This window comes from Rattus rattus, chromosome 6 (genome assembly GCF_011064425.1).
Source record: "Rattus rattus isolate New Zealand chromosome 6, Rrattus_CSIRO_v1, whole genome shotgun sequence".
In the NCBI taxonomy this organism is placed as follows: domain Eukaryota; kingdom Metazoa; phylum Chordata; class Mammalia; order Rodentia; family Muridae; genus Rattus; species Rattus rattus.
Window position 1 is genome coordinate 29,184,636 of NC_046159.1, and position 23,875 is coordinate 29,208,510.

At 45.5% G+C, this 23,875-nt stretch overlaps 1 pseudogene; it reads left to right on the forward strand.

Moving 5' to 3' along the window:
* The first annotated feature begins 12,258 nt into the window (after positions 1 to 12,258).
* Positions 12,259 to 23,166, forward strand: LOC116904254 (annotated as a pseudogene).
* The last annotated feature ends 709 nt before the right edge of the window (positions 23,167 to 23,875 follow it).

The following is a 23,875-nucleotide window of genomic DNA, read 5'->3' on the forward strand; positions in this document are numbered from 1 at the left end:
CCACAAACCCCAGGATGATCTTCAGTCTTCCCGAGAGAAGATCAAGAAAAATGTCACCAGATCTCCAAGCCCAAACCACAGTAACCTGAGGCCAGAGAGGAGTGAACATTTTTAGAATTATAGGCACTTCTGCTGTCCGTAGGATTGAGAAATTGTTATCATTGTGTAGGAGGTTTGGTGATTTATTTGAAATTCTTGGAAGGATTGCAATAAGAGAAGTCTGACCGAAGTCTCAAAGCTGCTGACTGGCTGGCTTAAAAGTATGCAATCTATTTAGCAAACCACAGAAAACTATGAGCAAAAATAAATTCTATAAAGATTAAAACTATTAACTAAACAGTATCTGTGAAGATGCACTTCATCTCTGTCAGACAAAATGAAGCAAAATCTTTTCTTTTGATTCAATTACATACTTTTTGGGAAGTTGCAAAAATAAAACACAGGAAAGTCATGTCCCTTTTTCTCAGACTCCCTCTCCACTGTGACTTCTTAAAATAACGTGTACAATAGTCATATTGTATATGTATAACTATTGTACAATGTAAAAAATAAGCACTCACTAGGAGTTAAATTGTGTATGCCCTATCTGATAGCTGTTGAATTCACAGCCTGTCATGTTTTACCATATGACATATGACCTTTGGAAAGAGGTCATTGCAGTTGTCACTAGTCTCCTACTAAGCTGATGTGATTGGTGTCCTTATAAGACGATCACCTAGGGAGAATGTCACCACGGCAATATGTGTGGAGATTTGACATATGTATCTTCAAAATAAAATAAAATAAAATTTAGTAAAAATTCAAGAGTTTATCAGAACTTGGGAGGTGAGGAGGTGAGGGGTTGCCCGGCCACCAGCCTGTCTTGTGACTCTGCAATGGGACGTTTCCCACGGATGCCTGGCCTGTGCAGAATGGTTACTGTCATAAAGACTCTTTGTCCCAGTAGCATGCCTTTTCCTGGTGCGTTGGCTGACTTACATGGGGCTAATGAGAGGGCTGTGGACATTTGGTCTGCACCTGTTGGTAGAAGCGCAGGCTTCTCCAGGGCATTGGTTGACTTACACTGGAGTAAAGTAAATCCTGCATTCCACTGTGCTTTGCTTCCAAGGTCCTGAAGAAGTTGTGGGAGACTTCTCACTTTCCAGAGTCTTCCCTTGTTTGACTTCTATAGAGTAATGATACAACATTAACCCAGACCCCAGCACTGATCAACCCTGGCCAATGCCTATCTCTACACTAAGGCTTTGTAACAGTGTTGATCTGAACATTTGAGGCAACCCCTCCCCTTAGTCTCAGGGATGACCAGCTCTTTCTCTCTATGACTTTGACCGTTGGGAACCCCTCAGAGCTGTAGGCATCCAGTATCTGTCTTCATGGTTCATCCACACTCTGACGAGTTCTAGAATGTTTTTGCGTTATATAGTTTATAGGTGCACTACCAAACTTCTTATTTCTGCCAGTGGACATGTGGGTCTTTCACAGTTTGGCCATGTGAATAATTCCAAAACGAACTCAAGTCTGTAAACATCTACTTGAGTCTCTGCCTTCAATTATTTTGGGTACACATCCAGAGGTGGGATTTCTGGGTCATATGGTAATGCAGCATTTATTTTTGTTTGACTTTTGTGTCATAGCCAGCATTACAATTCCCACTTTTATTAGTTGCAGTGCTGGGGATGGGACTCAGGGCCTTACACATGCTGGGCAAATGCTCTTCTACCAAGCCACACCTCCAGCAGCGTTCTTTATGTTTAAAGGGAAGACTGAGGATGAAGGTGGCCCACCTTACCTGCACAGAAACTGGCTAGCTAAATCAATGGTGAAAATCACTCCCCCAGAGTCATCAGATAAGCCAAATACAGTGTCAAGTCCCCTTCCCTTTGCCTTTAGCCATGACCCTCTCTCTCCTTAGAGGCCCTGCCTGCTTTAGAAACATTGTGAGGAATGATTCGGTTTTAGGCTCTCTACTCACCGAACATGAAATTATCCTTTTCTGTATGGTTCTCCCCTCATTGGAACTTCTGTTGTGTTGGTGAAAATATCGTTATCGTAAGAGCCTTACTTTCCTTTGTTTTTAAAGAAGGGCCCATTTCTCTGATCTCTTGCTCTGCACGGCATCACTAATCGATGCTGTCAGAGCCACAGTGATGCATTTTGTAGATAAGAAAACAGAACTCAGAGCAGGAGGCTCGGGATGCCAATACTGAAACTTCTACCCACTGCCCTGAATACCATAGCCATCCTCATTTGATTAGGTCAGTGGTAGCAGGACTACCTTGGCCTGCTAGATCATCGCCACAGTCCTCATAAGAAGGATGTCTCGATAATGGTTCCGGGCCTAAGAACGTAGAAACAGGGAAGGATGGAGGAACGTGTTGGTGGATCTAGAATATCTGGTTTGCATTTGAAATTCAAAGGGATAAGTACTATTACTCAGGCCTGTAGTTTCTGATTTATCACTAGAGGATGCGGTGGTATCCCCTAGAGGAGGACTTTAGAGTTAGTGGGAACTGAAGCCCCTTTCTCGTGAATACTGGATGAACCAAGAATTACCTGTAGTGATGATCGTGTGTCTGGATGGTCAATGGGGAGCCAGTTCACATCAATCTAAGGCTGACAGACTCAGAGGCAGCAGAAGGGGACAGAATTAATCCCTCGATACTTTGGTTGGTGGGTACTCTTCAGTCTCAAATTTACTTTGTCTCCTGGGCCTCGGATGCCTGGCAGGCCAATGGCCAACTGATCCCCTGTGGCCTTGTAAGCAGAAGGTCAGATAAAGACTCGAAGCCCCGAGCACTGTGGCTTCTGGTTAAGATGTCCTGAACTGCACAGACTTTGCTGAGGTCCAACGTTTGTCCTGGACCAACAGCCTTTTTCTGGATTGATGCCAAGTTCTGGGAGAAGGGCCTGGGCATCAAGATGATGTCACAGGCAATATTTACACGACCATCAGCATTTTCATATGCTTTCTTATGAGCTGTGTGTCAGACAGATGTGGTAAGACACTAGCCTTCAGCTCCCAGAGACGAGAGAGGTAACAGAACGGCTGTGGAGAGGCTTTCTACCTTGATTTTACCACCAGACTCGTCTGCGACCTGAGCAAGCTGTGTAACGCTCTCTGCCTTCCTCATACTAAACTGTGGGAAAATTTAGCTCTGTCACTAAAGACATCAGCAAATGAATACACTTGGGTCGATGAATGAGGCACTTTCTGCTCTCCAGGCAACAGGAAAAAAAAGAGAGATGGAAATGAAGCTCCTCTCAGGAGATCACGCTGGCTCTGAATGAAGACATAGCCCCTCTTAGGCCCTCAGTCTCTCCTGGGTTTAGCCCCCAAGTGACTCCATAATATTCTGCAGGGAGCACAAACCTTTTTCCTGAGAACCAGGGAGCTGGCACCTGGCTGCATCCAGTTTGTGTTAGCAGCTGGCTTTGGTTCCCTGCAATGGCGTTCCCACACTGGGTGGAATGGCCAGCTCCTGAAGAGGCTCCAGGCTCCACACCTTCCTGCTCTCTCACCTCCATCTGTAAAAGCATCTATCCAGCTCACCTTGTCCCTCCTGCCTAAAAGTTATGAGCATTCCGAAGCATTCCCCTTGATCTGTCACTTAGCAGGAATATCAGAAGTCACCTGCAGTGCAATGTGGACAATTGCTACCCAGACTTAGGAGATGAAGCCTGTCTCTTTTTCTCTCGAACAATAGAGTGTAGCCACCCATCATCCAGCCTCCTGCTGAGGTAGAGTCTGCTTCCCTTTCTCTTCAACAATAGAATGGATCCAATTTGCCTGAAATAGCATCGTCTGTTTCCAGCTAGTGGAAGCTGCTCCTGTTAAGGAGTTTGAGCATTCTGTTGGAGGAGGGAGTCTGTTGAGTCAGGGGTCACGCTAGCAGCGAAGAGGGGACTCTGGGCATTAGTGAAGCTGCCATAAACCCAGTGGCTCCAACAGAGCAATCACCAACAAAGCATGGGACCAGCCTTGTGTCCCAACAGCAGCCCACTGCAGGCTTCGGAGCAGATGATGCTAATCATGTACGTTGGACCACTTACAGATTCCTCTGGTGCTGGGGGCTGGTGGAAACCCACATGTGGGGATATATAGGGAGAAGGATGCTTGTCCCGTGTCCCTTCTCGTCCGATGAAGGGATAAACTAGCAAATCATTGAATGTGCACTTTTCTCGGTCTGCTTTAACAGATTTAAGAAAGCCAGACACAATGGCTTTATGCAATGATCTTTCAGTTTGGTAGGTCAGAGGACCAAAATAGGCCTCACTGGGCTGAAGTCAGGGTGTTGGAAGGGAGGGCTGCTTCCTTAGGTGGTTTCAAGTAGACGTGTCCTCACCCTCTCCAGCTCCCAGAGAATCCCTGCTACCTTGTTACATGACCTTTCTTCTACTTCCGGGGCCAGCAGATGGCCTATCTTCACATGTCTTTCTGCCTCTCCTCAGCATCTTCCTTTCACTCGGGGCAGGGGAGGGGGGCGCACTGCCAGTTTCACTTATGGACAACTGCTTGCAAAGTCACTTGTGTTGTGTGAGGGAAACATGCTTTAGGCTAAGAGGGTGTAGGTTTTGGATGTGTTCTTTTGGGCCATTGGGAGAACTACCGTGCGTGGATTCTTCATAAACTGGTTGCTGCTGTCTGACCCACTTCCTCCTTCAGATCCTGCATCTACCCCAGAGTGGCCTGGACCCAGTGACAGATTGAAATGTGGTAAAAAAGCTCTGACACAATGCCAGACAACTCTGAAGGATCATTTCAGCCCAGAACTCCCTGTAGAGCTGCATGTGACTACTGCCAGCCTGCACCCTGGACTCACTGGACAGAGTAGGTTTGGATGGTTTATGGTACACGGGCACAATTCCTTAGCTAACTGCCTTCACTCTGCCACTTTCTGTTCTAAATTCAGAACAGCTTGTCACCCTCCAATCCTGGACAATGGCCTTTTATGGATCACTCAGAGCTACCTGGGTACTGAGGAAGTAGGGCTGAGCACAGGGTGAGAGAAAGCCCAGGGGCAGAGTCTCTGGGGACGTTAGCACAGAGGAGCCTGCTCAGAGATGCTCTGGCTTCCCATCTCCCATTTCCTGCCTCATCTGGTCCAGTATTGAGTGCTACGATGTCCTTGACCACTTTCCTTTTGGAGCCCTGGTGCTTTTCAGCAAGAGCAGTGGAAATGCGCCAGCCAACCTTTGGTCGCATTTGCTGCAAACACGTTTGGCTCTGTTATGTATTTTTATTTCTGCTTAGAGTAAATGTTTTGGTTTTCAGTTTTTACCAAACTCAAATCGTTTCCCCAGGATATCTTCCCTAACCCCACCCAAACCTCAGATTCCTTCCTCTGTGTGGCAGTGGGGCCTGATCTTTGTCCCAGTCCTTAGTGGAACAAGAGTTTGCCTTGCTATATGGCCTCCAGCTTTGGGCAAGGCAGCCTTGCAATCCTTCACCTTCCCTGAAGGCTCCCCTAAGTTCTCGAGGGGTCACCAGGATCTTCCCTAGCTAATTGACAGTGTCTTCAGGGAGGGAGTCTCTCTAATAAATTAATTAATTAGCTAATTAATTAATTAATTTTGTCTAAAGTATTACAAAGCCCATGCTCATACTAGAATTGGTACATATTCATTTCTTTACCTAAATAGTTTGTGCTGTTTGACTTGTACATTTGACTCTTCATGCCATATGGATTACACACAGACGCACACATACACACACACACACACACACACACACACACACACACACACACACACACGGCTTTGAAGTATCATCTTGGATGATTCTCAAGCAAGTGGTCTCCAACTCATTTGTCTTCCAATCCCTCCATTTATGATTTTTAACATTTCTGCTGCCATCATGATGCTATATCCCCAGCAGAGATACATGCACTTGAATTGCTTTTTCCTGGCCAAGATGTCTGTGCAAGGAGCCATCAAAACATGCTGGGCCCAGGAGGGGCTGGGACCCTGGCCAGGAACCCCTCATGGTAAGACAGACAGGTCCTGAGGAAAACCACTGGACTCAGCCAGCCAGATTTCAGGGAGATGACACATGTCATTTAGCAGCCCTGACAGAACACCTATGGGAAATCCCGGATCCTCTGGGGTTAGGTGTGTAAGGTACAGGAGTAGGTTTCATAGGCTAAAAGGCAGCCTACAGACAAGCAGATGGGGGCTCCAAAGAAAACTCCTGTCAAGAAGCCAAAATATCCTCCCATAGCCCTTATGGTGGTTACTGTGGGGGTTGGGCATGGATCAGAACAAAAATGACAAGTGTCCAGAAGGATATGGGGAAGCCAGAGCCCTTATGCTTTGCTGATGGAAATGAAACAGCCACTGTAGATGACAGTATGGCAGTCCCACTAAAGTAAGCACAGAGTCACCACACTATCTAGCAATTCCACTGGATTTGCCCCCAAGTAGTTAGAAGTGAGCATTGTTAGGAGAACTCGAAGCCCATGTTTATAGCTTTGCTTACAATAGCCATAGGGTGAGACCAACCCAAGAGCCCATAACCAGTGAGGAGTTAAACTAAGGTGGTTCATAAATGCAACGCTGCCTTGGCCTGTTCTTAAAAACAAGGGAGTCCTGAGACAAGTTCTTAAGGACACTGCGCTGAAGGGAGTAATCAGTCACAGAAGGTCTGTCAGCCCACTGCTCTGCTGCAGCTAGAGTAGTCAAACCCATTGAGGCTGGGGTAGAACAGTAGAGTCCAGGGACTAGGCCAGGAGCAAAATTGGTTATGTTGCCAGCACAACATCATGCATGTATTAAATATAAATAAATTGTACACTTTAAATGGATACAAGCAAAAGAATGCATCAAGAGAGAGAAGAGGTCAAAAACTATGCCTCCAACAGATCCAAAAGACTCCTCCCCTGGAAGGGAAGAGACCATTGCAAAATCAAGCCATCTGGATGGGAGACATGGACCAGGACAGCAAAGCCAACTGGGTGCTAACGCACATAGGAAGCTGCGCTAGGCATCCTTAAAACCCTGGGGGTACATGTTCCCATTGAGTGCCCTTCTGTGAGGGAGGGATAGGAGGACAGGAAGAAGTGACAGCAAATCAAAACTACTCTGAAGTCACCCCCACCATCCCAAAGGCCAGAGGAAAAGCAGAAGCATCCACTGAAGAAATCCACACCCCCAGCCAGCAGCCAGGAAGCAAAGACCCCCTACTGACGGAAGCACATGAAGCAGGGGAGCTGACTAAATGTTCTTCAGTTGAGGGATGGATAACAAAAATGTGGTACACAGATATGATGGAGTTCTATTCGGCTGTAAAACAATGAGAATCATGAAGCTTGCAGGTAAATAGGTATAAGTAGAAAATATTATATCAAAGAAGGTAACCCAGAGCTAGAGGGACAAGCAATGCCACATGCTCTCTCGTTTTTGTTGATCTTAGCTCCAAAGTAGATATCCTGAAAAAACATACATAGTCCAGAAAGTTAGAAAGGAGCTGTTGGGGAGGTGGGAGGGGCACTCTGCAGAGGACAGGAGGACACAGGTGCTGTGGAGGACGGAGGGGACAAGTCAGGGGTAATAGGGAGAGAGAGGAAAGAGGGAGAGGTAACACTAAGGATTTGAAAAACCCATATGGGAACATTATTTTATATGATTACTTAAAAATAACACACACACACACACAAAGAGAGAGAGAGAGAGAGAGAGAGAGAGAGAGAGAGAGAGAGAGAGAGAGAGAGAGAGAGAGAGATCCAGGCTGGAGAAACCTCTCTTTGAGTTCAGGGAAGGTTCTAGAGACTCCCCAAACAAACCAGGCTATTGCCGTTGGCCCTGGTGGCTTCCCAGAATTGGAAGGAAGACCCTATTGCCGAAGATACCACGCACTTCACACACAGACAGGATCTGGAGGAATGAAGCTGGAACCGACCCAGAAGTCTTCTCCGTGAGGACGAACTCATAGGACCCAAAGGTGCTAAACAAGCAGACGAGCAGTCAAAGCATTCTCAGTCCTACCCAGCTAAGACTATGAACAACAACAGTGACCAGGCCCATGAGAAAGCCACAAAGGTGCAACAGTGACACTTTAATCTTGGGGTAATCAATGGCTATTTAATTGGACTTAAGCTCCATTTAACAGGAGGAAATTCATGGCTGGTACTATAAAACTAGCCAGCTACCCATGGCTGGAGAGGTTACAGATAAGAGAACTTACCACGGCCATTTTTCTTACCCAGTATAGTTTCTAACTGTATTCTAAATACTTATCGGTATAACCACAGGTAAGTGTAGCCTCACCTCTCCTCAAAGAGGCTTCCTTTTGCAGCTGACAGAGAGGCTACTATGGAAACCCATAAGTGGTCAAAAGGCAGAGAATAACTGATAATGGGGTGTCCGTCCCCAGGTGGTACATCTGTGATGCAACTCTCACACCTGAGGCTTAGGGACCATCATAAAAGAGGTGGAAACTAAGAGTGAGAAGAATAGGGAACCTGCTGTTAGACAATAACTTGTAGATCTGACTGAGCTGCTCCACACATGAAATCTCGATGTGTATGTCTAAACAGAACTTGCATAATGACAACACCACTTGGCATGCCAATACATATATGGGAAATCTCACAAGACCTAATTCCTAGATCAAGAGCTATAGGCAACCAATGACTGCTAAGAGGAGAACTGGTCTTCTTCAGGGAAAAGCTTCCTGATAGGTCATTCAATCAAGTGGTCACCCTAAAAACCTGAGGATCCATCCCATACTTTAGCTGATGCCAAGAAGTGTTTGCTGACAGGAGCCTAATATGGATGTCTCCTGAGAAGCTCTGCCAGAGCCCTACTGATACAGATGAAGATGTTTGCAGCTAACCATCAGACTGAGCATGGGAACCACAACGGAGGAGTTAGAGAAAGGACTGAAGGAGCTGAAAGGGTTTGCAACCCCATAGGAAGAACAACAATATCAACCAACCAGACCCCCTAAGGTCCCCAGAGACTAAACCACCAACCAAAAAGTATACATGAAGGGACCCATGGCTCCAGTCACATATGTAGCAGAGGATGGCCTTGTTGGTCATCAGTGGGAGGAGAGGACCTTGGTCCTGTCAAGGCTCGATGCCTCAGTGTAGGGGAATGCCAGGGTGGTGAGGTGGGAGTGGGTAGGTGGGAGGGGGAGCATCCTCACAGAAGCAGGGGGAAGGGGTTGGGAGAGGGGAGGAACCAGGAAAGGGGATAACATTTGAAACGTAAATACATAAACTATCCAATAAAAATTTGAAAAAAAACCTCAGTACATAAGAGGAACACTAAGTGGGCTAAGTAAGAGCGTGTGTGGTGTATATGTGTGTGTGGTGTGGTGTCCATATGTGTGTGTGTTTTGTGTGTGTATGTGGTGTGTGTGTACATGTGTGTTTCATGTGTGTGTATGTATGTTGTGTGTATATAGCAGTAACAATTATAGACATTGTGATTTAAGAGGAAGGGCACTGAAGGAGTTGGAGAGGAAATGGTGAAGATGGAAATGAAAATGTAAATGATGTGTGCAATTCTCCAACATTCTAAATTAAGAAAGTATATGAGTATGAAAAGTGCTGGGCAGATTGTATATATATTTAGGAATACTTAAGAAGGGAATGGGGAAATGATGCAATTATATTTTAATTTCAAATTAAAAATATGACTAGAATGTATATGCTTTTCAAGTGAAGAAAGGGATATTTTGCCACCTGAACTTCTGTGCAGATAAAATAATCGAGAGGTATTTTTCCTGCACAACATATAAATTTGGGGAGCAAATGTATCCAGGGTGGAGCTCCTATCCTGCCATGTTTGTAGGGGAATTAGTGGAACAAATCATAATGTCAAGCCGAATGAGCCAGACTCAGAAAAACAAATAACACATGTTTTCGCTCATATGTAAAATCTGGATTAAAGAAGGAAACATAGATCCAGTTAAAGGGAGAGTATTTGGAGAGAGGGAAGAGGTCAGGGGAGGGAGATGAGAGAGGGCAGTAGGATCAAAGTACACGATAGAAATGTTTGAAAATGTCTCAATGAAATCCATTATTTTGCTCAAGTAACACATACGGAGAAAAGCAAAAAAGAAAAAAATTACATTTTAATAATCATCAAAATAAACCATGGAGACTGCTGACATGGAAGGCCTTGCCCTCAAACCCAAGGGTCCCCCGTGGTTTGCAACTGTGCTGTGGGGAAGCAGCCGTCTCTCACTCGCTTCAGTTTTATTTGGGCTCCACACATCTAAAGGTCTTTTGCAAATTACTCAGTGCTCCTGAACCTCAGAATTCTGCTTTTCCTGACTGTTGACGCATCACGCTCCATCGCTGTCTTCACATCTACTCCTGAGATGCTGTGTTCCATGCACCGCGCACACACACCAACTCTAAGACTGAGGCCAGGGGAGTTCTTGGCCTCCAGGCTTTTCCCATAACAGGTATCGTCTTTGGAAGACATTATTTAAAACAAAACTACTAATCTTTATCACTCATCCGTCATTAAGAAAATAAATGACAGCAAATGCTAGTAAGGAAGTGGGGGAAGAGAAAGGCTCACTCGCCGTTGGTGGGATTGCAAACAGGTGCAGCCATTACGGAGAACAGGGTAGCGAATTTCGAAAGGGCTAGAAATACATCTACCATATGACCCAGCTATCCTGCCCCTGGGCACACACACAAAGGAGCTGACATCCTACACAGACACTTGATCAGCTTGTCCATTGCTGGCCTATATTTAGTAGCTAGGAAGTGCAAACAACCCAGTCTTTTCTTAAACATATTCTTGTTGGATAGTGAATGCTGGTTGATAATCATATTTCATCATATTAAAAACATAATGCCATGTCTCCTGTTACCATTTCTTCTGACTGGAAAAATAGTTCATAGATTTTTTTTTACCGGTCCTTTTCAGATAACCTTATTTCTATGTTTGCTTTAGCTTTTATATTTCGGACATCTCAAGACCTGCATTTAACTTTTTATCATTTCAGTTCTTTCTAGAAAATTTTAAAGTCATCCTATTTGAGTGGTGGGGCTTGGATGAAAATGAGGACTTGGCCTTCCACGGTGTAGTTGAAGTGAAGCATTTTATTGTAAATATGAGGGAGAGTTCAGCCAGAGGCACCTGGGAGGATCCAGACTGAACTGAGCCATGAGAAGAAGGGCGGGGGAAGAGTGAGGGAAGGGAAGGGGGTGGTGGTGGACCAAGAGAATCAAGAGTGAGCTGAGAGAACCAAGGAGGACCAGGAGTGGAGCTGAGAGAGGGCATGGCAGAAATGGCAGGACGGTAGAATGGTAGGAAAGAGAAGCTGGGGGAAGGAAAGAGAAACCCCTGGGGAGGGGGCTGGGGGTGAAAAGAGAAAGGAGAAGCCACAGGTACTGAATGATCCTGGGGGCCAGGGAGTGCTTTGATGGGCCAGTGGGCACCCCAGTTAGCCATTGGCCTCAAGTGTCTTTGGGACCTGACAGACTTCAAAAGCCTAAAGTAGGGTCTGTCAAGATAAAGGCATTCCAACTGGGTCTATAGAATAGACCCTGAGGAGGTGGCACCAAGGAGATCAGTGTGTAACCCACATATTCATTAAGGAAGGTGATAGATGGTGACAAGGTTACTAGCAGACAGGAATGGGGGAGAGGAGGGGGCCTAGGGAAACAGTGCAGGTTTGCCCCTCAGTGCCACACGGTGAGGCAGTCACTACCAGCTGGTTTTCCATGATTACATGAGGGAATTAAATGGGCAGACATACAAAAGATTAGTGATGGTGAGGTGGGTGACACACTGCAAAAACAAGGAAACTGAAACAGCATCAATGGGCATAGAGACCAGGGAGCGGCAGTCTCTAACCTACCCAGATCACTGGGGCATTTCTCCATATACTTGAGAGGACCCGGGAGAGATGGGGCTCAGCATGGTATAGTCATTCAGGAGATGCAGGGCAGCTAAGACAGCTCACCCGACTTCTACAGGGAGCCAGGAGTTAGCCTAGAGAGCATGCATTAGACACCTGCTCAAAATGAGGTGAGGGGCTGTGGTGAGGGGCTGTGGTGAGGGCCTGTGGTGAGGGCAGGAAGAACATCACTGCTGGAGGATGTGTGCCCAAAACGAGGTATGTCATCCAAGGGACAGGAGATGATGAAAATTTGCCAGTACAAGGTGTGCCGGGATCATTGACCTGTGTTTCTTGGTTGCTATGAAACCAGAGAAAGTGCAGGGGCTGCTTAATCCATTAGCTTGGTGCACTGACCTCCTGCAGAGAGCAACCTCTCTCCCAGGTGAGAAGAAATGCTCGCCCAGAACCCCTCATTTCACGTCAAAGAGCTCGCCCAGAACCCCTCATTTCACGTCAAAGAGCTGCCAAAGGCCCTGCGGACTCTGATGCAACTCCGGGGAGTCAGAGGGACTCAGGTGATTAGTGAGTTGGCAAGCTTAGCTCCAGCAATAAAACAGAACACTAAATCCACGTCCAAGAGTGGTGAAACCCACGGTTAAGAGCACACTTTTGTATTTTAAAGAGTACATTGCAAAAGTGGTTGGAATATTGCCTAATTTTTTAGAAAGATTACTTTATAAACTGATGTAGTTTTATATTAATTTGAGGAGAAAAGGGCCTTAGGAATATGGAATCTCTTCTATAATATTTATTTACTGTGTGTGCATGGTAGGGGTGTGTGTGTGTGTGTGTGTGTGTGTGTGTGTGTGTGTGTGTGTGTGTGTGAATGGCATGGTATACACATCATGGCGTGCATGCAGAAGTCATAGGACAATTTCATGGAGTCGGTTCTCTTCCACCTTTATGAGGGTTCTAGATATTGATCTCAGGTCACGTGGCTTGTGTGGCAAACGCTTTACCTGCTTGGCCATCTTGTCAGACTTATGTTACTTTTACAGTTGCTTCGTCAATTGAGATAACAACTATATGATGACATTTCCAATATGTACAACAGACAGTAAAGAGACACATGCTTCCTTCTGGGTCCCCATTTCTTTAAGGTTCATTACGTAAAGCAGTTACTCCGAGTTTTCTTAGACATTCTTTTCAAAAATTTTTTAAGCACTTAAAGGCAACTACAGTCATCTGTCTATGGAGCTGAGGGCACCGTGAATCTTGCACTTGCTCATTATTTTACAATTATCCTTACGTGTCTTCTCTATTATGATATTTTATTACTCTATTTTCTATTGTTACAACAAAACATGCAAGATAGAACATTATACTAGAAAAAGTAATTTAGGTCATAATGCTGGAAGCTGGAAGTCCCAGATGAAATGGCCCATTTGTTTACTGTTTGGTAAGAGTCTTGGTACATTACCACACGGCACATAGCGTCCTGGTGGGAGAACACTGAAAATGGGGAGATCACATAGCACACCGGAAAGCAGGAAGGATTAGGGCTGGGCTTACTCTTTTATAGGAACAGCTTTTATGGGACAGTAACTATCTCTCAAAAACCAAGTTAATCCCTCAGGAGAGCAGTGTCCTAGCTCTCAGCTTTTCCATTCCGCTGCCTCGCCACACCTAGACTTGAACTTGCAGCATGTTGTGGGGGAGTCAGACCTCGAGCATGTATGTTTGATTTTTCTGCCTTTATGGGTATGCTATATTCCACTGTAGGACCGTCCTGTAATTTCTCTAAGTCATCTTCAGCTCTCTGATGCTAGTCTTTGTACTGTTACTGAAGCCAGAGTCAATAAAATTGTTCTTAGAACTCATGAACATGGAAAATTCATGTCTGTAACCAGAAGGCTGAGAGCTTCTTAACAAGTATGGTTTATTTAGTTAAAAGCATATTACCATATCAGCTAAATTTCTGCAAATGACCCCAGTTGCATATAACCAAATGGTATTTTAAGTTTTGTACACCTAACCATTGAGGTATGGTGAGCTTCTAAAATTTTATTTAACTCACATTTTTATTAATGTAAATTTCTCAATGCCTGTCCTGAACCTTTTTTGTTCTGTGCCTTTTGTGTTTTTATTCATTTGCAGAGTTTTATGTGTATTGATATTTCTCTTCTTTGTATCTTTTTATCTTCTTTTGCGTTTTTTCTATTGGTCCTTTAAATTTTTTTCGATTATATTTTTTGTTGTCAAATGTATCTTTCTGCCCATCTGGTTTTCTTTGTTGGCTGTACCTTCTGTTTCTGTTTCAAACACATTCTCTAGGAACCATTGTGTCTAATTCACCTTCTTCATCTGGTATGTTTGCAGTTCGCACCTTTGATTCACGGGCTTCATTCAAACAAAAGAGAAAAGAACGAACCTGGGTGACACTGTCATCTCCAGGGCACTCTCTTACTAATGTTTGTGTGCTGGGCCTAAGCTCTGCCTTTACACTAGACTGCATCCCAGATGGATTTGGTTCTGGGCTGTTTTTAACTGTCAATTCCTTCTTTAAAGGAAAGCCTTTAGTTACTGCAGCTTTAAAAGACGTTTTGTATCTAACACGCCTTGACCTTCCAGCTGTCTTTTCTTCCTCCTGACACTTCCTGACTGGATGTGTATACCAAGGACTCCAAGTGGACCTCAGAGGTAGGTCTAGGAAAAAAAAATCTTAATAGTGCAGATGAAGATGTATCAGATCTCCTTCGTGTCCTTGGAAGTTTCACATACTCCTCAGGTAGAACTTTGATCTTTTTATTTGACCTTTTATCTTTTAAAATTTAGTTTTCTCTAGACATTTTATATTATCGCTCTTGAAAACTCTAATGATTGCCTGTTAACGTTTTATTTTCTTAATACTTGTTTCTTATGGTTAAGAAACATTCGTTGATATTTTGCATACTGCGTTCTTACTAAAGGTGGTTTCCCTTGATTTTGGGGTGGAAGTCACTAAGTAATTCCCCCGTGCTCTACTGAAGTAGGTAGGCACGCTAGGTAAGGAACTGACATAGGTAAGTCTCCGGAACACCAAGGATGAAGGCCCGTGGCTAACCACCATTAGGATATTTTGCAGTTGTACTCAGATGAAAGCTCTCACCGAGTATTATATTAATACTCCTACATTAAGAAGGATGAGCCCAGGGCCAGATGTCCCCTGTCCCAGTTGGCTTGTAACAATGAACTTGGAATACAACAATGCCTTTCTCTTCTCCTGTGACCCAGAATCGGCACAGCTGCATGAGGCCCAGTTCCAGAAGCCTGGATCTCTCTGTCTGCCTTAAAACTCCGAGGATGGTGGTACTCGCTGGCATGGAGGAGACCAGAGTCACTGGGAAAACTTGAAGTCTGCTGTGGACTTGGGCAGGGATGGTCTTGCCCGTGGCATAGGGTGGCCGGGAGCAGGCAGGTACATCAAGGTTCAGGCTCTGTTCTGCTGAGCACATTAGGAGGTTTTGAACATCCAGGGCCAGCCCAGCTGCAGGAGGCAAGATGACTACCAGACACTTGTCCACTCCGGCTCATCTTCTCTTACAGGCTGCCACGGCTGTGTGGAGCCACTCAGAGATGCCCAATTTCCTTCCTGCCGAACAAGACCAGCCAGTGTGCTTGCCCTTTGAGACCCTTTTGTCCCTCTGGCACAGATCAGCACCTCCTTACTTCCCAGGTACTCAGAAAGGTCCTACAGCATTCTGGTCTGGGCAACCTTCGACATTTTCCACTAGAGAATCTCATACTTGATTATAGCTCCAGATATACCTTACACAATTTCAACAATCTATTCTCATAAATCCTGGGTTCTTTTTAACAAAAAGACTCTACATTTCAAAAAATTGCTTTGGCCAAGAGGGTGGGGGAAAGAAACTCAGTGCTATTTAAACGCTGATTTAAAACAACATGAAAACTGAGGAGCGGCCTCATTCCGTTATGCGTATTGTTTCCTGTATGTAAATAGCCTTACACGGCCTCATTTATCACCATGACTTCTCCAGGGAGCTGCCATTTCCTGCCACCTCAGACTCCTACTTGTGGAGAAACATTAGGAGACAGAGCTGGGAGCCCCGTACCGAACAATTTGTCTGGGGGAAAGGCCATCAATTACATGTGTAAATAATCCACGGATACGCATGGTTGTTTATGCAAGGGAGCCTTGGGGGGTGTGGATTAGAGAGATTTGCATAACGGTAATGTAAGGCATGCTACACTCAGGCCTATCTCCACTCCTGCGCTGACTGGAATTCTTAGAAGTACTGTCTGGCTGGAGAGGAAAACCAGGTGGTAGTAACTGCTTCACCATGTGGCACTGAGGGGCAAGACTTGGGGACCAGCATGAATTAATCACAGGCTTTTAGGATGTCATCACATTTCTTGGGTCTGGCTTTGGTAAATTCCAAAGTGAAAGCTAGGAAAGGCCATTTTGGTTTCTGCATTTTCTTTTTCCAAACACTGGTGCTGCAACTGCCGACTTCCTTTGATGTCGGCCGGTGGAGAACAGGGATCTGCCACACCTGACAGCATCTTCTTGGGAATGGGACATGCAGGCCAGAGAGGTCTCCGCCAGTGAGGGAGCTCATGGACGTACAGTGTCCTCCTCATGGAGCAGTGAAACACATCCCTCCGTGAGGCACCATGCCTGAGACAGTCCCTTGGAGATCCACTTGGGCTTTGTGATCAGCATTTCCCATTAAGACGCTTTCTATCTCTCTATAAATCAACAGTGTTGTGAGGACCATGTACTCAGAATCACAGTCTCTACCTGCGGTTTGCGGTTTCCTACATGTGTGAAGTAACAGGATTGTTATATTCCGTAACACACACACACACACACACACACACACACACACACACACACACTGACACACACACACAAAACAAACAAACGAACACCTGGAAGGAAATCGGCTCAGGTAAGCTAGTGTGCTGGTTATCACAGTGAGAGCCATGCCTAATCTACCCCAATGAAAACACCGAATGGAACTTCAACAGAGCATCCATTGCACCGGCCTGACAAAGCAGACAGACGGCACGAAGGGTTTTGGAAACTTTTTCTGGCTTTATCAGGTACCAGGTTTCTGGAACTTCCATGTTGAGTTTACTCCGCTTTGCTCATGTGTATCACTCAATGAAGTCTTGGGTGCACTTTGCACCTCGTATGAGAAGTACGCACAACAGGAGACGCCAGGCTGTGAATGAAACTTGCTACCAACGCTTACATAAATCTCCTCCTCTGGAATTCCTAGGAAATAGAGGGTGCAGAGCCTGCCGCGCTGGAGGCAGGGGGTTTGCTCATTTGTCCCAGCTGTGAACCTTTCACAAGTGATTTATTCCTAGCTCTAATCTAAGCTACATGAGGCTGAGGAGGAGAGAAAGGAGACTTTTGCCTCTGCCCTAACTCAGAAGCCACAGGTTCCCCAGATGTGTGACCGCCCTACCCAGGATGAGGAGCTGCCTCCGTAGAAGCTTGCTCTCATCTTCCCTAATGCTAAGCAGTCAGACAGGCGATTAGTAGCCGTGGAGGGCACTAAGGATGGCCCGCTCCCTCACGGTCAGCTTTGGACACTTCCCCATTTCTCTGGTAACACTAGAGAGGAAACTCCAAATTGCCCCTCCTTAGGTCTCTGGGGCTGGAAAGACAAAATATTGTGTACCCGTTGCGGTAAAAATTAAAAATGGAACGTTTTCTATCAGTTCCCGTGAGCCGGATCCGCTCGTTCTGGCTGCTACTCTGCCATGCAGGTTCACAAGCCACCCTCTCCTGGTTGTTTCCCTTTTAGCTGCCCTCTCCTCGAGGTTCCCTAGCTGGTAGTTACCATGACACACACACACACACACACACACACACACACACACACACACACACACACACACACACCTCGTTCTTCGGGCCCTGCGTGTTCTCACTCCGCACTCTCCAATGCCCTCTCAGCCATTTCTTCCACACACCGTCCTCTTTAGCCTGGTAAATCAAAGTTCCAGGAACATGTAATTTAGCAGTTAGATGTACAGGTTAAATTCTCAATCCACAATTCATCCACACAATAAATTCACTGCCAACTGATAGATATAAACCGTCCACCTGGACGAGGTAAAATCGATCTAGTTCACCTAACTCTGAACCATCCTCCTCCGGAGACCCCCATCTTGATCTCTCTCCTTCCTCCTCTCTCACCTTACAAAAACGTTGTCCCTGACCCACTCTCTACTGCCCAATCATGTATTGTCTTGACATCAACCTACAGTGCACTGCTCCAAGTATTAGAATATTAGCTCATCTTTTGATAATTAATCCAGCCGAGATGCCAATTACCTGGCCAGGTGACCATTCCCTGGGAAGACCGAGTCTCTTAAAGCTGTACTGAAAAGCTGGGGAGAACAATTATGTCTTAATAAGACTTACTATTCCTTCTGAGAGGACCCCCTCTTGGGATGGTCCTTTAGGGGCCTTTCCTCATCACAGCACTGTTAAGCCTGCCAACTTTGAAAAAAGTAACTTTCCATCTTTTACTTTCAGATCCTGACCAATACACTAGGCACCGGATTAGAGAGATGGCTCAGTGGTTAAGAGACAGTGCTATTCTCACAGAGGACCAGAGTTCAGGTCCCAGCACCCACGTTGGGCAGCTCACAAGTACCTGTAACTCTGGTTCCAGGGGATCTGATTCCCTCTCTTGGACTCTCCAGTGCACACACAAACATTACGTCCACACATAAACGCATTGCATAGACACCATTTTAAAGCCTAAGCGTGCTACCCTCTTATTATGATTATTTCTCTGAAATGCTCTCTCTTCACTGCCGTGCAGCTGCTTGCTGACCTCTATTGCTGATCATGCTAGCTTTCTTGGGTCCTAACTCAAAAAGTATTGCTTCCTCCTCCTCGTCCTCCTCGTCCTCGTCCTCGTCCTCCTCCTCCTCCTCCTCTTCAGCTTCCTTTTCCTTCTCTTCTTCTCCTCTCCTCCCTCCTCTCCTCCTCCCTCCTCCTTCTCCTCCTCCTCCCCCTCCTCCTCCTCTCCCTCCTCCTCCCCTCCCTCTTCCTCTTGTTTTCCTTTTCTCCTCTCCTCCTCATCTGTCTCTTCTTTTCTGCATCTCCCTACACCTGGAAACTGCTGAGATTCAAAGTTTGTCTGCTCTGTGATTTTTTTCTCTCAAATTCTAATGAAATTGTCCTTGCATTTTCTTACAAATCTGTTTCTAGAATCTTGTATTAAAGAGACTAAGAACCCCAAAAGGAGCCATGATATTCCTGGCAGTATACACTCTCTCCCTTGCCTCAGCTACTCAAATGGAGCCTCACTCCTACCACCTATTCTAAGGACACGGGTACATGGGTAAAGTGTTTGTGTCATTAGTTGCTACATGAAAAACGCAATGGGAAAGACACTGGAAGTAAGCAGGAGCCACAGCTTCCTCCTGCTCCGACTGGCATTATGTGTGAAGGGTCTTACTACAAGAAGAGTAAAAGAGCAGGGGCTGTCAGCCTGCCCAGGAACACACTGTCCTCTTTAGAGTCAGCTAACTGGGTGATACAGGACAAAGACTGTCCAGATCAACTCAGTCAGAGGAGCAAATGAGACCCCTGTGAGGAGAGCTTCAGCTAGGGTCTGCATAGAAGGTGACCCACACTTCAGTTCTGCAGGGGACAGAAGCAGATGTGCATTCCTAGCTGCTAGCATTCTTAGCTCCATTATGGTCTTAAAGGATAGTGAGGAAACACTGAGACCTTCTTTCTTGTTCTCTGGTGACTTTGGTGAGACAATAAGAAGATCCTGGGACCACAAGAAGCAGTTATCCTAAGACAATGGGGAAATGATGTATCACCTACAACAGAAAAAAATCATGTTTCATGTATAAGTTCTATGCTCAGAGTAAAATATGAGAATCGTGACATCTATGAATCAGAGATGACTACACGAAAGAGGCTGAGGTAGGCTGAGAATTTATGAATGACTGGATGGTAATTAGAAGTGTTAAATGCTAAAGGCCCTGTTAGAGGATAAATGTAACATTCATTAAAAACAATAACAAATATAATTTACTACATTTATGTAATTATATATATAACATTATATTATAATGTAGTATAATAAACAGTTATGTGCCATGAGCAGTTATATACTGTACTATATATATACCTATATATAGTATGTATATATATACCTATATATATATAATATATATATGCTACCAGGTTCCGAGGAGACCTGGTGGCAGACACATCAGTGACTCAGAGTTGAAAACCCAGGCTAAGGACAGGGAGTGAATATACGAAGAAGAAAATGGGAGGAAATGTGGTGGATATCAAGAGTGGAAAAGCCAGCTTACAACTAACGGGCACTATATAAATACAGCTAAAAGAAATGCACTGAAAAGAGTCATAGCAGGGAAGGGAGTTTTACTGAGAAGAAAATGTGGACTTTGAATGAATTGGGCTGTGTATGATGCTACACACCGATAACTCAGCTTTCAGGAACAGAAGCAGGAAGAGTTGCTAGTTCAAAGCCAATCAAGATTACACACTGATGCCCTGTCTCAAAAAAGTTAAAAATAAAAACAGGAAATCAGCTGATTAGAAAGCACAGCAGTTGCAGAGGTCCTGAGTTTGGGTCCCAGTCCCCACATTGGGCAGCCTACAATGCCCAGTAATTCTTGCTCCTGGGGATCTGATGCTTTTTTCTAGCCTCTGCCAATATCAACAGATATGTGAACATAACCCCCGATACACACACACACACACACACACACACACACACACACACACACACATATACACGCACAGACACACACACATACACACGCACACACAGCAAAATGCACATGTACATATACCACATGCACATGTACATAACACATGCAGAAACAATAAAATTAAGAAATAAAGATGTCCATTTTAAAGAGAAAAAAGGATAATTCAGGGGCTTGTGAACTTTTCTAGGGAAAGATATTTAGTGCATTCATAGGAGACAGACTAGATGACCTAAGCCTTGTCCCTTGGAGAATACATGTTAGAATTACTCAAAGTCAAGCATATGTATATGGAGAAACCATTACACATGGACCACCCTTCTCTGCAGGGTTAGGCACATTCTCTCTGACTGAGGCCAGACAGGACAGCCCTGTTGGGGAACAGATTCCACAGGTAGGCAACAGCTTTAGGGACAGTGTTTACTCCAGTTGCTGGGGGACCCACATGGAGACCGAGCTGTACATCTGCTACATATGTGCCAGGAGCCTCAGTCCAGCCCCTGTATGCTCTTTAGTATATGGCTTAGTCTCTGAGAGCTCCTCAGGGTCCACATTAGTTGACTTTGTTGGTCTTCTTGTGAGATTCCTATCCCCTTCAGGGACCCTTCAATCCTTCCTCCAACTCTTCCATAAGAGTCTCCGACCTGTGTCCAATATTTGGCCGTGAGTATCTGTTTCAGTCAGCTGCTAGGTGGAGCCTCTCAGAGGACAGTCATGCTAGGCTCCGGTCTGCAAGCATAGCAGAGTATCATTAACAGTGTCAGGGATTGGTGCTTGCCCACGGGATGGGTCTCAAGTTGCACTGGTTATTGGTTGGCCATTCCCTCAGTCTCTGCTGAATCTTTGTCTCTGCATCTCTTTTAGACAAGGTCAAGAGTTTGGTGGAGAACCACACTTTAAATTTTGCTTGTTACATACTCAGAGCTAGATCATGGGTTTTTAATTAAGAATCAAATTTGCTTAAAAATTAAAAAGTATTAAATTAGACGGTACCATGGTATTTAAACCATAACTTTGTAAAAATAACAACACAAGCACATAAGCGAAGAGAGAGATGAGCTATCCTGCTGGCTTGCCCGTGCGAAAATTCCTCCTTAACAGGAGAGTATAAAGTGATTAAATGTTCTTTGGCAATTAGAAAAAAAAAATAACAAAGAAGAATGTAGGCTTTGGAAAACCATAAAGGGAAGCAGAAGTTAATTTGAAACCGGATATATGCTTCCAAACCACTGGAGAAAATGAAAGCAAAGGCCATGTTCCTAAGGAAAGAGAGAGGAAACAGTAAAACCATACCAAAGTAGAAAGCATGCACCCAGGTAATAGAATTAGGAACAAAAATACAAATTACACTCATACATGTATTAAATCATTCAGGTTAAGTTAATAAATAGAATTCAATTATAATCAACGTAAAAGGCTGAACACAGAGCGCAGAAACGGGCCAAGTCAAAGCAGGCACAAATGTCATCGTCCCTGCTGCTGCCCAGATGCATCCCTACTTCAGGCATAGTCGTCTTCATAAAAAGGATCCTGTGAAAACCATGCCAGGAGCTTATTAGCAAAGAGAGCTTTGAAGAGCAGTAACAGACCAGTATGAGGAGACTTACATGCCACATAAGACACCACAAAGCCAAGTCCCAGTTCCTAGGAAGCCTGTAGGTGAAGGGAAACTTTTGTTTTTTGTTTTTAAAACGTGTGTGCGCGCGCGTGCATATGTGCGTGCGTGCATACGTGCGTGCGTGTGTGCGTACGTGCGTGCGTGTGTGCGTGTGTGGTTTGGGAACCAAACTGAGGTCTTCTGAAGAGCAGCGGTCACTCTTAACCCATGAGCCATCCCTTCGGCACCCAGCAGCAGTGTTTCTGTAATGTTATCTTGGATGCACCCGAGCGAACACAAAGCCTTAGTGCACAGCAGGGCTTGGTTATTGAAGAAGCAAAGAAACAGTCTTAGGCTCTATAATGGGTGACAAAAGAGAGAGACACACACGGGGTTCAGAGCAAATTAGGAGGAGGAGGTTAAGGCTGGGTAGCCAGGGTCCCAGGCCCTGCAGCGGCTGCTGAGGTAGCAAGAAGATCAAGCTGTTCTCGCTGAAGCAGCAGGAGGAGGAGCCAGGATGTCAGCTGCACCAAGGGCAGCAGCAAGAAGGCGTCAGCGGTGCAGCTCCAGATTCAGAAGGACATTAACGAGCTGAACCAGCCCAAGACGCGTGACATCAGCTTCTCAGATCCAGACGACCTCCTCAACTTCAAGCTAGTTATCTGGCACGTTTGTATTCAGCTCTAAGGCGGGACAGGGATACCCACACAGCCCTCCCAAGGTGAAGTGCGAAACAGTGGTTTAGCATCCCAACATTGACCTCGAGGGCAACGTCTGCCTCCATATCCTCAGCGAGGACTGGACGCCAGTCCTTGCAATAAACTCTATAATGTATGGCCTGCAGTATCTCTTCTTGGAGCCCAACCCCAGGATCCACTGAACAAGGAGGCTGCCGAGGTTTGAACAAAACATGCAGCGCTCCATGAGAGGTGGTTACATCCGGCCCACCTACTTGGAGCACTGCCTGAAGTAGGGTTAGCAGTTAACCATCCCTGCCAGGGTTACCGGCCCAGGCATCCCCTGCGAATATTTATTGGGGACACCAACTCCAATAGGGCCACCCCTTCTCATAGCGCCACTCCCTGGGCTGAGCACATACAAACCATCACGGGGCAAAAACCCAGGTGGGGGCATTCAGCTATACATAAAGAAGTCCCCATGACCATCAGAGTCTGTGTTTGTATTTGGGGTGATTTCTATCTCCCCAGCTTAATTTTTGACAAGAAAATGGTGTGCAAGAGGTGAACACCGTTGGCTCTGGTGTGGGAGTGCTGTGGTGCTCATCCACAGAGGGTGCTAAGGAAGGGTGGTGCTCTGGTCTTTCCGGGGACCCTAATGTGATGAGGGAGCATGTGGGTGGCCCCCACTCTGCTGACCTTGAGAGTCTATTGCCCAAGGTAAATTAGCTTCTCTTGAGCCTTAACCAGCAGGAAGGGAGTCTGATGAGCCTTTCCTGCTTTGGTTCTCCATTCACATTCAGGGCTAATGGGAAACTATTTGTTTTCTTTTATATCTTACATTTTCAGCCTAGGTTTACTGCTATGGTAAAGTAAGACAAATGACCCTATCGTTATCGAGAGTGACTGGTGCAAAGACTTGACTGGGACAAGCCAAGGTTATGAATGGAAATTAGAGCCAGGGGGTCTTCTCAGTGACCCGGATGCCCCAACCCATGAGGTCTC